Raw genomic sequence first — 14,031 nt, 5'->3', positions numbered from 1 at the left:
TTTTACTCAGCTGGCCCACTTGTGCCTCCAAATTTCTAATGGAGGACCTTGTTTCATTCATGAAACTTAAAGTGGCCTTAGATAGATCAGAGACTATATTTACTAAGCTAGATAGATTCTGCTCAGAATTCTCTGTCTGTTACTGAGTGGATGATGGAAAAGGCTTGCTATTGCTAAACCTATTTCTTCCACCATTATTAAAGCCTTGTTGAGGCTTTTGTTGATCCTTCCATGAGAAATTTGGATGATTTCTCCATGAGGGATTATAGGTGTTTCCATAGGGTTCACCCATGTAATTCACCTCTGCTATTGCAGGGTTCTTAGGATCATAAGCTTCTTCTTTAGAAGATGCCTCTTTAGTACTGTTGGATGATTCCTTCAATCCATTCAGACTCTAAGAAATTATATTGACTTGCTGAGTCAATATTTTTTTCTGAGCCAATATGGCATTCAGAGTATCAATTTCAAGAACTCCCTTCCTCATAGGCGTCCCATTACTCACAGGATTCCTTTCAAAAGTGTACATGAACTGGTTATTTGCAACCATGTCAATGAGTTCCTGAGCTTCTGTAGGCATTTTCTTTAAGTGAATGGATCCACCTGCAGAATAGTTCAGTGACATCTTTGATAGTTCAGACAGACCATCATAGAATATAACCAGGATGGTCCATTCTGAAAGCATGTCAGAAGGACACTTTTTGGTCAGTTCCTTGTATCTCTCCCAAGCTTCATAGAGGGATTCACCTTCTTTTTGTTTAAAGGTTTGAACATCCACTCTAAGCTTGCTAAGCTTTTGAGGAGGAAAGAACTTGGCTAAGAAAGCTATGACCAGCTTATCCCAAGAGTTCAGGCTATCTTTAGGTTGAGAGTCTAACCATATTCTAGCTCTGTCTCTTTACAGCAAATGGGATAAGCATAAGCCTGTAGACCTCGGGATCAACCCCATTGGTCTTAAAGGTATCACAGATCTGCAAGAATTCAGTTAAGAACTGAAAAGGATCTTCTGATGGAAGTCCATGAAACTTGCAATTCTGTTGCATCAGAGAAACTAATTGAGGTTTCAGCTCAAAATTGTTTGCTCCAATGGCAGGGATTGAGATGCTTCTTTCATGTAAATTGGAATTTGGTGCAGTAAAGTCACCAAGCATCTTCCTTGCATTGTTACTATTTTCGGCCATGTCTCCTTCTTTTTTGAAAATTTCTGTCAGATTTTCTCCAGAGAGTTGTGCTTTAGCTTCCCTTAGCTTCCTCTTCAGAGTCCTTTCAGGTTCAGGATCAGCTTCAACAAGGATGATCTTATCCTTGTTCCTGCTCATATGAAAAAGAAGAAAACAGAAAAGAAGAGGAATCCTCTATGTCACAGTATAGAGATTCCTTTATATGAGTAGAAAAAGAAAAGAAATTCGAACACAGAAAGAAGAGGGGGTTCGAATTTTTAAGAAGAAGAGAAGTGTTAGTAGATAAATAAAATAATTAGAAAGAGATGAGGGGGAGAGAATAATTTTCGAAAATAATTGAGAAGAAAAGAAAAATATTTTTGTTTTTAATTTAAAACTAAAATTAAAATTCGAAAATGAAAAAGAAAAATGAAATTAAATTAAATTTAAAACAATTAATTAATTAAAAAGGAATTTCGAAAAAGAGAAGGGTGATTTTCGAAAATTAGAGAGAGAATTAGTTAGGTAGTTTTGAAAAAGATATGATTGAAACAAAAACATAGGATTACTAAAAAAAAAGGATTTGAAAATTAATTTTGAAAAGATAAGAAGTTAGAAAAGATTTTGAAATTAATTTTGAAAAAGATATGATTGAAACTTAATTTGAAAGAGATTTGAAAAAGAAATTTAAAAGAGTTGATTTTGAAAATTAAAGTTGATTACTTGACTAACAAGAAACTAAAAAGATATGATTCTAGAGTTTAAAGATTGAACCTTTCTTACTAGTCAAGTAACAAACTTAAAATTTTTGAATCAATTACATTAATTGTTAGTAAAGATTTGAACTTATGAAACAAAATGAGAAAAAGATTTTTGAAAATCAATTTGAAATTTTCGAAAATTATGAAAGAAAAATGAAAAAGATTTGATTTTTGAAAAAAGATTTGAAAAAGATAGAATTTTTAAATTGAAAATTTTGCTTGACTAAAAAAAAGATATGGTTTTGAAAATCTTTGACTAATTCAATGCAATTTTCGAAAATTAGAAGTAAAATAAGGAAAAGAGAAAAACATCAAAAAGACTCAATGCATGAAAATTTTGGATCAAAACACATAATGCATGCAAGAACACTTTAAATGTCAAGATGAACACCAAGAACACTTTGAAGATCAAGATGAACATCAAAACTTATTTTTGAAAATTTTTAAGAAAAGAAAAGCATGCAAGACACCAAACTTTGAGATTTTTCATGTTTAGACACTATGAATGCAAAAATGCATATGAAAAATAACAAAAGACACAAAACAAGAAAATATGAAGATCAAACAAGAAGACTTGTCAAGAACAACTTGAAGATCATGAAGAACACATGCATGAGTTTTCAAAAAATGCACAAAAGAGATAAACATGCAATTGACACCAAACTTAAGATTTGACTCAAGACTCAAACAAGAAACACAAAAAATATTTTTGATTTTTATGATTTTATAAATTTTTTTTGGATTTTTCGAAGATTAATTTGAAAAAGAAAAATAAGGATTTCAAAAAGTTTTTATAAGAATTCCAGGAATCTGCAATGTTAGTCTAAAGCTCCGGTCCAGGAATTAGACATGGCTCACTAGCCAGCCAAGCTTTCAGTGAAAGCTCCGGTCCAAAACACTAGACATGGCCAATGGCCAGCCAAGCTTCAGCAGATAAAAATCAGACATACAACAACTGATACTTCATCCAACTTCATATGCTGATAAATGGAAGCCTCGGTCCAAATAAATTAGACATGGCTTTACAGCCAGCCAGGCTTCAACGTGCTTCATGAAACACTAGAGTTCATTCTTAAAAATTTTTTACTAAAAATATTTTTTTATTTTTTCAAAAATAAGAATAATAAAAAACAAAAAGGTTAAAATTAAAATAAAGTTACCTAATCTGAGCAACAAGATGAACCGTTAGTTGTCCAAACTCGAACAATCCCCGGCAATGCCGCCAAAAACTTGGTGCACGAAATCGTGATCGTTCATTCCTTGGTAACGGCGCTACAAACTTAATACGCACGTTCATAATTTTATTTCTTTTTCACAATTTTGATACAACTAACCAGCAAGTGCACTGGGTCGTCCAAGTAATAAACCTTACGTGAGTAAGGGTCGATCCCACGGAGATTGTCGGCTTGAAGCAAGCTGTGGTCACCTTGTAAATCTCAGTCAGGCGGATTCAAAAGGTTATAGAGTTTTAATAATTAAAAGATAAATAAAACATAAACTAGGATAGAGATACTTATGTAATTCATTAGTGAGAATTTCAGATAAGCATATAGAGATGCTTTCGCTCCTCTGAACCTCTGCTTTCCTGCTGTCTTCATCCAATCATTCCTACTCCCTTCCATGGCAAGCTTTATGTAGGGCATCACCGTTGTCAATGGCTACATCCCATCCTCTCTGTGAAAATGGTCCAATGTGCTGTCACTGCATGGCTAATCATTTGTCGGTTCTCGTTCATACTGGAATAGGATTTACTATCCTTTTGCGTCTGTCACTACGTCCAGCACTCGTGAGTTTGAAGCTCATCACAGCCATCCCTTCTCAGATCCTACTCGGAATACCACAGACAAGGTTTAGACTTTCCGGATCTCAAGAATGGCCGTCCATGGGTTCTAACTTATACCACGAAGATTCTAATATCTCGGATTCAGTCCTCTGTATTAGATATCTAAGAGATACTCATTCTAGCTTATTTGCATGTAGAACGGAAGTGTTTGTCAGGCACGCATTCATGGGTGAGAATGATGATGAGCGTCACATAATCATCACATTCATCATGTTCTTGGGTGCGAATGGATATCTTAGAGAAGGAATAAGCTTGAATTGAATAGAAAAACAGTAGTACTTTGTATTAATTCATGAGGAACAGCAGAGCTCCACACCTTAATCTATGGAGTGTAGAAACTCTACCGTTGAAAATACATAAGTGATAACGTCCAGGCATGGCCGAATCGCCAGCCCCAAACGTGATCTAAAGATGAAACTAAAGATGTAAATACAATAGTAAAAGTCCTATTTATACTAAACTAGTTACTAGGGTTTACAGAGATAAGTAAATGATGCAGAAATCTCAAGGTTCGAAAAACCGGACCGGTCATCAAACCGCTCTAGTTACTGGTTTACTGGTCCAACCGGTCTAACCAGTGGTTCAACCGAAAAAACCGTTTTAAAATAAAATAATAAATAAATTATAAGTAAACATCCTAAAATATAATTATAGTATAATATAAATATTAAAATAGTTTTCAAATTTAAAAAACTACATTAAATGTCATCAATCAAATACATATAATCTTATTAATATACAAACTCAAGTTAAATAGTATAAAGAAATTTCAAATATTAAATGTCAACATAAAGATTTATCAATCATCAAAATCTCAAGATGTTCTTGTGAGTTTCTTTTTTTTTTTGGGATAATTATTTAAACATATTATGTAATTATGATTGTGATTTCAACTATTGTGCTAAAGAAACCTTCAAGTAACAAGGATATGTCGATGGTGGTGGTGTCTTCTGAGGCATCAATGTCTCCTCATCTAGCCCCTCCAATTTCTTCAGCTAAAGCCATAACAAAAGGAATGGTACCAGAAAATAAGGTAGTTAATGGATCATCAAATGAGAAGCTTTTTGTTATTGCAAGTGAAGATGAATAGGCCAATGCACAAGTTTGAATGTAGCAACTTAACAGAACTTAATAGTAACAAAAGTTAAATACCAGCAACAAATAATCACTCTAAACCCTGAAATCAAAGCCAGCAAAACCAGCAAAACAAAGCCAGCAAAACCAGCACAACAAGCAACTACAAATCAAAGCCATTAGCAAATTTGAACAAAAAAATTAGGAGCTATCATCAAAACCAACAATTAGAAAACAAAGCCAGCAATTACAAAACACTAAATCTTCACCCAGCAATTATAAACAAAGCTAGCAAAACCAACACAACCAGCAACTACAATACAATGAAAAACATATATGAAATTAAAAATAGCCCCACAACACAATGAACAATAACAAGTTAGGAGCCACAACACAATGATTAACCATGTTCTTAACCTAAAGCAGGAGCCATCAGCAATTAAAAACAGGAGCCAAGACCCAAGAAGAGTAAGTTTTCAGCATTAACAAAACAGCAAAACAGAATAAGTTTTCAGCATTAAAAACAGATATGAAATTAACAAGACCATATCTAAATTCTGCCTACAGCATTCAACAATATTGCAAAACATTACAAGTTTCCAGCATTAACAAAACAACAAAACACTAAAACAGAGTAATAGTTACATAATAGAGTAAGTTTCCAGCATATTAGGTATTCTGGACCAAAACAGAGTAACAGTTACAATTTTCCAGCATATTAGGTGTTCTGGACCAAAACAGAGTAACAGGTAGAATTACAAAATAGCAAAACACTAAAACAGCAATATTAGCCTATTAGGTGTTCTGGATACAAATCACATAACAGATACAGTTTCCAGCATTAGCAAACAATCCAAACATACATACAAGGAAGACCATAGATACAAGGAATTGAAGAACAAAGAATGAATTTCCATAGCAATCAGAACCATACATACAAGGAAGACCGAAGAACGAAGACTGAAGTCCGAAGAACGAAGATTGAATACCAAAGAAGAAGAAGAACCAAACTTCAAGCCAAGACCCAAGAAGAATTGAAGCAATATGGATCAAAAATTTAAGAAGCTCAGAGAAGATGAAGACGAGGAGCACTCACCTGGTTCGAGAAGCCAGCGAGGACGAAGAGACCTGCTGACTAATTGGGTTCCTGAGGACTTGGGGACGGCGCGGCGTTGACGACCTCTGAACGGCGGCGGCGCTGACGATCTCTGAACGGCGGCGACGATGGAGGGCTATAGTTCGGGGTTCCTAGGGCTAGGGTTCGGCGATGATGGAGTCCTTGGAGTGAGCTGTGAGGTGATTAGGTGAATCTGAATGAATGGGGAAAGGGGGGGGTTTGGAGAACGAGTGTTATTGGGTTTTTTTTTTTTTAAAAAGTAAAAAACGGCATCGTTTTAAGGGAACCGGCTGGTTATCGATTCGGTCCAACCGGCCGGTTCTCGACCGGTTCGTCGGTTTTTGAACGGTTTTTTCCCAAACGGTTATAGGAGGAGGACCGGACCGCTTGTGTTGCCGGTTCCCGGTTGAACCGGTTCGACCGGCCGGTCCGGTCCGGTTTTCAGAACCTTGAGAAATCTACTTTCGGGGCCCACTTGGTGTGTGCTTGGACTGAGCATTGAGCTTTACACGTGTAGAGGCTTCTCTTGGAGTTGAACGCCAGTTTGTAACCTGTTTCTGGCGTTTAACTCCACTTTGCAACCTGTTTCTGGCGTTTAACTCCAGAATGCTGCATGGAACTGGCGTTGAACGCCAATTTGCGTCGTCTAAACTCGGGCAAAGTATGGACTATTATATATTTCTGGAAAGCCCTGGATGTCTACTTTCCAACGTAATTGAGAGCGCGTCATTGGAGTTCTGTAGCTCCAGAAAATCCACTTTGAGTGCAAAGAGGTCAGAATCCAACAGCATCTGTAGTCCTTTTTCAGCCTGAATCAGATTTTTCCTCAGGTCCCTCAATTTCAGCCAGAAATTACCTGAAATCACAGAAAAACACACAAACTCATAGTAAAGTCCAGAAATGTGATTTTTATTTAAAAACTAATAAAAATATACTAAAAACTAACTAAATCATACTAAAAACTATGTAAAAACAATGCCACAAAGCATATAAATTATCCGCTCATCAATATACTTTGAAAAAAAATGTATAAAAAAAAAGAGAAATAAAAAGGGGACAAAAATGCCCCAAAGTAAAGTTCAATAAAAATCAATGCATATGAAATGTGAATTAAAGAGAATGCATGAGTATGTGAAAAAGTGGGAATCATGGGTAGCTAGGTATTGCATTAGAATTGTATGGGTGTTATATGTGTTTGGTGAGAGCTTAGGCTAATCAAAGATACAAATCTCAAGCTCACTTGACCATATGCATCCTTACCTTTACCCTAGCCCCATTACAACCTATGAATAAGTCCTCATGATGAATGTATGCATGCATTGAATAATTGTTGATTGTTAGAAGAAAAACAAATCTTGGAAAGCATGATTAGAGGAGAATTGAGTGAATTAACCCTATACACTTGAGCGACAAGAGTGGATACACATCCGGTGAGGGTTCGATGCTCAATTCCTTGTTCTCGGCTTTCATGAGCGTTCTTCTTGCAATTCTATTTGTACTTTATTTTGATATTCAAATTGGTAGGATTTATGAATCATCATACTACTTAGCCCTACATATGCATGTGTGTTCTTGGAGATTGATTTACTTTTAACCAAGTAGGTAGAATCATCTTGCATTTAGTTGCATTCATATAGATAGGTGCATATAGTTTATTTGCATTGAATAAATGTTCATAACCCTTTTCTTGTCCTTCTTTATTCTTAGCATGAGGACATGCTTGGTTTAAGTGTGGAGAGATTTGATAAACCCCGATTCTGTGGTTTATCTTGTGCTTAATTTGGGAGATTTTATCACCTTTTCTCACATTTATTCAACGAAATAGCATGGTTTTGCGATTCTCCCTTGATTTGTGCTTAAATGTAAAAACATGCTTTTTAGGCCTTAAATCAGTGATTTTAATTCACTTTAATTCCATTCGATGCCTTGATGTGTTTGTTGAGTGATTTCAGGATCATAAGGCAAGTATTGGATAGAAGAAATGAGGAAAAAAGCATACAAAGAGGAGAATGCATGAAGAAACAAAGATTGGGAAGGCATCAATGGGCGCGCACGCGTACAAGGCGCGCACGCGCCAAAGTGGTTTTGACTAGAGACGCGCACGCGTACATGCCGCGTCCGCGCGGATGAAGATTTTGTCAATCGACACGCACGCACACGTGGCGCGCACGCGCCGATACTCTTACCTGGCCCACTTAAAGGCAAAACGCTGGGGGTGATTTCTGAGCTGCCCAGGCCTAATTCCAACTTGTTTCTGAGTGTATTTCATGCAGAATTCAAGCTTGGGCAAGGGGGGAGCAATTGTTTGATAGTATAGCATCATGTAGGTTAGTTTCTAGAGAGAGAAGCTCCCTCTTCTCTCTAGAATTAGGTTAGGTTAATCCATCTTAGATCTAGGCATGATTTCTTGATTTCATCTTGTTTCTTTTCCAATTTCTTGTTTCTACTACTCTATTCTTCTTGGTTCTCTTGTCAATTTTACTTTTATGTCTCTTTATGTTTATGAATACTCATGTTGGATCTTGTTTACATTTAATGAAATTTAATGTTGATGTCCTTTTATTGATGATTTGAGTTGTTAATTTACTTTTCTACAATTAGTAGTTGATAGATTTTACTATTTTGTGTCATTTATTATGCTTTCCTTTTATGCCTTCCAAGTGTTTGATAAAATGCTTGGTTGGATGTTAGAGTAGATTTTGAGCATTCTTGGCTTGGTAAGGTAACTTAGAAACTCTTGAGTTACTAATGTCCAAGTGATTGACGATTGGGAGCCATTAACTCTAGATCTCACTAATTGATTTGGTGGAGAACTAGGACTTATGGACTTGGGTTGACATAGCTCATTTGACTTTCCTTTATTAGTTAGAGGATGACTTAATGGGGTTGATCCTCGCCAATTCTCATGTTGTGGTTAGTGATTAGGATAGAGATCCTTGACCACCAACCCTTGCCAAGGCCTCTTTGTTATTTGAATTTCCTTATCATTTACGTTTCATGTTTCTCATCCAAAAATCCCAAAACATACTTCATAGCCAATAATTGAGCACTTCATTGCAATTCCTTGTGAGACGACCCGGAGTCTAAATACTTCGGTTATAAATTCTTATTTGGGGTTTGTACTTGTGACAACCTAAATTTTTGATGTGGGAATTGTTTGTTGGTTTAGAACTATGCTTACAACGAAGTTATTCTTTCTATAAGAAGAAATTCTAAACCATCGTGCAAAACTTGTCTATCACTATGAAATATATTTTGGGGTTTGAGTTAAGAGACAAGAAATATAAATTGCAAAGAAATAAACTAACACTAACAAAAGCTCTTGGCAAGGTATAAGACTAGAAGTCCTATCCTAGCTATCCTTATCAATTGTGATGAGAATTATCCATTGCTCCCACTTAGTTAACCTCTAACTATAAAGGAAAGTCAAATGGATGAATTAACTTGATTCCACAAGTCCTAGCCAAATCATAATGAAAGACTAGCTTTAGTGGCATTCAAGTCAATTAGCAACTTCTAATTATCAATCAACAAAGGAGTTTGATAACTCAAGAGTCACTAATTACTCTACCTAGGCCAAGAGGGGAAAAATCTATTCTAAAATCCAACCAAGCATTTTGTCAAGCACTTGGAAGGCATAAAAGGAAAGCATAGTAAATTACAAGGAAAGTAAATCTACACTACTCAATTGTAAGGAATTAACAACAATAAGGCAAATCAACAATAAAGGAAATCAAAACATGAATTGCATTAAAAGGAAAATGGAAGAACAAAAATACATCAATATAAAAGTAAAGAATTACAAGAATTGAATGCTAAACTAGAGAGAGAAAAGGTAGAAGAAGAAGAAATTGCAAAGGAAAAGTAAATCAAAGCATGAAATTAACCTAGATCTAAGAAATTCTAATCTAGATCTAACCTAATCCTAATTCTAGAGAGAATTGAGACTTCTCTCTCTAGAAACTAACCTTCCCTCCAAAACTAAACTAAACTGAACTAATTGGTCACTAATTGGTTTATCCCTCTTCAATCCTTGGGTTAAATAACATCAGAAATGAGTTGGATTGGGCCCAAAATGCTTCAGAAATTGCTGGAAACGAGTTGCTTTTAGTGAGTCACGTGCAACATTCCACATGTATGCGTGATGAGCCCCAAATGTTAGCTTTCCAACGCAACTAGAACCACCTCATTTGGACCTCTGCAGCTCAAGTTATGATTGATTAAGTGCGAAGAGGTCAGGATTGATAGCTTTGCGATTCCTTCATTTCTTCATGAGTTCTCCATTTCTTCATGCTTTTTCTTCATTCCCTCAATCCAATATTTGCCTCCTAAATCTAAAATCACTTAACAAACATATCAAGGCATCTAATGGAATCAAGGTGAATTAAATTTAGCTATTTTAAGAACTAAAAAGCATGTTTTCACTCTTAAGCACAATTAAAGGAGAATTTACAAAACCATGCTATTTTAGTGAATAAATGGGAGAAAAGTTAACAAGACCCTCTAAATTCAACACAAGATAAACCCTAAAAATGGGGTTTATCACTTCTCCCCTCCTGGGAGGCATGATTCTCAAAAAGAAGGAAGCCCTTTATTTATAATAAAAACTCTAAGACTAAACCTAAAAGATATTTTTTTTAAATAAAAATTACCAAAGGGAAATAAAATAAGCTAAGAAGTGCTAAAATCTACTTTGGGACCCACTTGATGAGTGTTTGGGCTGATGCCTGGCGTTCAAATCAAGTTCTGGGCGTTTCTTGCTCCCCTTGGGGAGTTGAACGCTAGAAAGGGGGGTGATTTGGGCGTTCAACGCCCATTTTATGCCATTCAATCCAAAGAAAAGTATATACCATTATATATTGCTGGAAAGTCCTAGAAGTTAGCTTTTCAATGCCTTTAAGCGCACGTCATTTGGACCTATGAAGCTCCAGATATGCTCGTTTGAATGCACAGTGGTCAGAATCTGACAGCATCTACAGTCCTTTCTCTGTCTCTGAATCAGGCTTTTCCGAAACTTGCCAGAAACTCCCAAAAATCACCTAAAATAATAGGAAAACCACAAAAACTCAAAGTAGCATCTAAAAAGTGATTTTTGCACTAAAACCTGCTAAAACATAATAAAACTTAATCAAATGTACTAAAAATACTAAGGAAACAATGTCATAAAGCGTATAAAATATCCGTTCATCAGAACACCAAACTTAAACTGTTGCTTGTCTCCAAGTAACCGGAAACAAGTAAGATTAAAAAGAAGAAAAAGATACAATAAGTCTCAAAGTTTTCAATGAATTTCAGTTCCAATTGATGAGCAGGGCTAATAGCCATTTACTTCTGAATAGTTTTGGCATTTCACTTTCCTTTGAAGCTCAGAAGTATTGACATCCTTAGGAACTCAAAATCCAGATGATATTATTGACTCTCTTAGTTTAGTTCTTCTTGATTCTTGAACTCAGCTTCTTTTTTAGTCTGGCTGTGACCCTAAGCATTTTGTTTTCCCGTATTACCACCGGATACATAAACGCCACAGATACTTAACTTGGGGAATGATGAGTTAGCATTCGTGCCAGTTTAGAATTTCTCAATTGAAATTAAGTGTTTTGTTGATAGCATAGCCCAAACCGGCAATTAAATCCCATCGATCAAAGTTTGATTTTCAAATAAAAATAACCGAGAGTAATTCAACCTCGGGTCGTTCTCCCTAGGAATGCAATTAAGATGTCACACTTTCGGTTGTGAGGAAAAGGGGTTTTGAAATCAAAGAACAAAAGATTAAAAGAATTAAGAAATAAAAGAACTAAAATATGATCAAAATTGAAATTAATGCAAGTAAAAAGGAAGCTAGATCAAAACTTAGTGAAAATGCTATAAATACATAAACGAGCCTTGCCTTGGGAATAAGACTTAAGGAGTCCTATCATCGTCATAATCATAACTATGGCAACTATGATGAGTCAATCTTGATTCGTCTACCCTTAACATCGAGGAGTAAGTCAAGCACGCATAATTAACCTTAATCCATAAGTCCTAGCTAACTTACCAAATTAATTGGTAAAAAGCTAGCGTCAATGGAAACAAGAGTCAACTAACTACCCAAGAATTACCACTAAATATCTGACATTATGACTCTAGTATCCTAGGAACTCATTTTCCAAGCCAAGGTGTGAAAATCTACTCAAAATTACCAAGTGGTATTTTCACAAACACCTTGTGGGCATAAAAGTAAAACATGGAAAATTGCAAAAGAAAATGAAAACTATAACCAACTATTCACAATATCAACAATAAACATGCAATCAAGAATAAAGAAAGCATAGAACATTAAATTCATCAATCAAAACTTCAAGAAACCAAAATTACATATATAAACAAAGTAATTTGAACCAAAAGAAAATGAGAGTAAATGTGATGTAATTAAAGAGAAATTAAAGAGTACTTACAAAAGAGTTGATCAACCCAAGATGAAAACTTAAAACTATAAAATGCTACAATGAAAATTAACAAAACCCTAAGAGAGAAATTGCTATCTACACTACTCCTAATTATATTTTTTTAAGACTATCTAAGAGAGCTCTCTTGATGTATGATCATTTCCCTTTGATATAGCATCACCAAAGACTTCAGCAACTCCAAAAATTGGGGCAGGAGAACCCCAAAATCATGAGCCACGTTCTTCATTAATGAAGTCATGCGTAGGGACATGTGCGTACGCACACTTGCTAAAATTTCTACTTGTGCGTACGCACACTTGTCTGTGTGCTTCTCCTTTGTTTTCTTCATGTGTTCTCCCTTCTTACATGCTTCCTTCCACTTTTGCCTTGCCATTCATGCCTCTAGGATCTGAAATTACTCAACACACATATCATGGCATCGAATGGAATGAAAATGGGATTAAAATGATCAATTTAGGCACAAAAATGCATGTTTTCATATTTAGGTTCAATTTAGGGATAAAACACAAAAGTATGCTATTTTGGTGAATAAGTGTGAATTTATGTGATGAAATCCATCCAATTCAAGCCAAAAATTATCATCAAATATGGACTCATCAATTCTCTCACACTTAAATAATAGCATATCCTCATGCTAAACACAAACAAAGGAGAATGATCAAAGGGTAACAACTTATTAAATGCAACTATCTATATGCATGAAAATACGCTATATGCTATCTATATCTATATATCTATCTATTTATAGTTTCCTATTGAGTTGGTGAAAACAAACAATTAAATTCCCAAGTAAGAGTATAGACATATAGGGCTAGGCAAAAAAATAATTCAGTGCAATCAAAATCTAAAGAATTGATTTAACTCATCAAAATGAAGCAACTTGCAAGAATACATGATAAGAGAGGTGGAGACATAGAATTGAGTGATCAAACCCTCACTAGGTGTGTATACACTCTCAACGCTCAGTGTTTAGGGTTTAACCACTCAAGTCTCCTCCTAATCATGCTTTACAGGATTTGCTTTTTATCTAACAATCAACAAACATATGATGAATGAATGCAAAAATCATGAGGACTTCTTAGGGTTGCAATGGGGTTATGGTTAAGGTGGGATAAATATGGTTAAGTAGACTAAAGAATTGGATCTTTGATTAGCTCAAGTGCCTCACTTTACCTATATTAACTAAATCACTAATATATGCAACCTAACTTCCTATAATCGCACTTTTTATAGACATTCATGCATTTTTTTCATCCAAATCCAGATATGCATTCTTATTCATTTTTTTCCTTTTTCTTTGGGATAACTTTTGTTCCCATATTATTATTTTTTTCTTCATTTCATTTTTTTCTTTTTCTTTTTCTATGACAAATGCATATGGTTAAGCAAATTGATATATGAATGTGCACCCATTTTCCAAATTTTTCAATAAGTACCCAAAACAAAATTTTTCTCTACCAATTTCCAAAATTTCTCCCACACTTAAATGATACACACACCTCAACCTAAGCTAATCAAAGATGCAATTCAAGGTAATTCATGATTTTTCGCTTAAGGTTGTGATGTGGTAATATTAAAAATAATAGGGTAATTAAAGCTTAAATGGGTTAACAATGGTAGATGCAAAGGG

The 14,031-nt window shown here is 35.2% G+C and overlaps 1 non-coding gene across 1 annotated transcript; it reads left to right on the top strand.

Moving 5' to 3' along the window:
• The first annotated feature begins 676 nt into the window (after nucleotides 1-676).
• Nucleotides 677-784, top strand: LOC112731592 (small nucleolar RNA R71). The gene has a single exon (XR_003167365.1). It is a non-coding gene; the product is annotated as a small nucleolar RNA R71 (small nucleolar RNA).
• Nucleotides 785-14,031: the final 13,247 nt, after the last annotated feature.

The sequence above is a fragment of the Arachis hypogaea genome, chromosome 12 (assembly GCF_003086295.3).
Source record: "Arachis hypogaea cultivar Tifrunner chromosome 12, arahy.Tifrunner.gnm2.J5K5, whole genome shotgun sequence".
Lineage (NCBI taxonomy): Eukaryota > Viridiplantae > Streptophyta > Magnoliopsida > Fabales > Fabaceae > Arachis > Arachis hypogaea.
Note: the sequence above shows the minus strand (reverse complement) of the source record. Positions and strands in the feature narration are given on the sequence as shown.